Source organism: Poecilia formosa, unplaced genomic scaffold (genome assembly GCF_000485575.1).
Source record: "Poecilia formosa unplaced genomic scaffold, Poecilia_formosa-5.1.2 Scaffold33, whole genome shotgun sequence".
Taxonomy (NCBI): Eukaryota; Metazoa; Chordata; class Actinopteri; order Cyprinodontiformes; family Poeciliidae; genus Poecilia; species Poecilia formosa.
Genome location: NW_006799972.1, coordinates 1,973,166 through 1,975,056, shown reverse-complemented (window position 1 = coordinate 1,975,056; position 1,891 = coordinate 1,973,166).

The window sequence follows — 1,891 nt, the reverse complement described above, 5'->3', positions numbered from 1 at the left end:
ATTTTTTTTTTTTAACCCCTGTCCCTGGGGCTGCAACATGAGGAAAGCCTGACACTCCCACCCTCCACTCACTACCCAAAAAGAAAGAAGAGCAGAATATGTCCAGAGAACACATTTCTAAATAAATTAATTAATAACTTGCCGTTTCTGGTTGAAAATGCATGTTACTTTTAAGACAAAAATAGCTTTGAGAAGTCATCACATTCTGCCACATTCCTTTGCAAAATTTAGCTGTCTATGATCTGTTTCATATTTCTTTAGTTATGATCATATCTCCACATAAAAAAATAATAAATAATACAGTTGATTTTTTGGGGGGATCTGCAGAGGCATTTAAGACTATAAAAATCCCTAGATTACTTAAAAACTTGTAAAAACATATGATGTTGTTTTTTTTTTTTTTAAATCCTCAGGGAATAGTAATTATTAAAAATATATTTTAGTAGATCAGATTCTCAACTGTTTTTCACATTTGTTGTTGGAGCCTATTAAGAAATAGATTAATTTATTTTTTGCTATATTATTAATTTCCACAGATTTAAAGCCATGCGAATGGTAGATCTATTGTTGTATATTTATTTATGTATTTATTTATTTATCTGTTTTGCTTAGACCCCGGCAGTGATTAACAAGCAGAAGCAGCTGCTGGGGCTGATCTGATGGTTTGGTGAAGGAGTGAGGAGTGAAATGGTTTTTGTACAGCAAATTAACGTTTAATTTTAAGTCAACTCGGAGATTATTTTTTGTTATTTTTTATAAGTAAAAGAAACTCCTTTGGAAACAGGAAAAGTCTCCGCGAGTGCTTTTTATTGTTTTGAGTGAGTCGAAAACCTCCTCCAGAGGGACTACTCTGGCATTTTTGTTTTCTGGACATTTTGCGATGCAAGAGCGGCCTTAACATTTGTAATAAGCAGAAAAGTTACACATGATCAGGGCTACAAATAATTCCACTGGATTGTTAAATTGTAGCCTGGCAAAATCAAAACTTTGCTTCCTGCAGAGGGTGTGAGCTCTCAGCTGTTGAGAAACGATCGGCGTGGACTGTGTTGAGGTTTTAAATGTCATCCAGTTGCTAACGTTTGCCCGTGACATATGTAATGTGCTAGCTTGACGCTAAGAAGCTTACTGGAAATCGCCTGCGATGTAAACAACTATCCTCCACTGCGAAGAAAGAAGTGCAGATCTGAACGAGGCGGCTGTTGATGTCAGTTCAACACTTGGAAGCGTGGCCAACACGGACTGAATGGCTTCCTTCACTTCCTCCGCTACCATCGCTAAAACTACAGGCAGACTACAATTCCAAAACAGCGCAGAAAATCGACGTCATAATTCAGAACTTCTCCTTCCGTTTGCGCATTGGTACGGTGTAAAATCCATCTCAAAAATGTGTCTTGGGATAAAAAAAAAAACACCAACATGAGAAAAGTTGTGGTCGTAGTCTAAGAAGAATATGTCCAAAGAATATTTACTCAATTTTTGGGCGGGGGCAAATAGTTGTTCAATAGTCACCAATATTGGGGAGAATATTGTGAAATTGTGATGTGATATGCTGACAGACTTCTTCCTAAAACATCTGTATGCAGAAACCGAATCAATGTTTCACAGAGTATTAGTCTTGTGTAAACTTTTTTCTTTTCCTCCTAACAGATATATTTCTTGCTTAGTTGAATTGTTAGGTTATATGGGGCAATATAATTGATCAATTTTTTATTTGTATATGTCAAAAACATATTTTTAAAGGGGTATGTACACTTGAGAGGGAGAGTATATTGTTGTGTGTAAATACTTCACAATGTTTTTTGCTAATCCAGGAATGTTTTTATGAAAGAAGGTTATAGGCCTCTTGTCACCATCTAGTGGCAGCACAAGCACAAAGAAAAAAAAAAAAAAA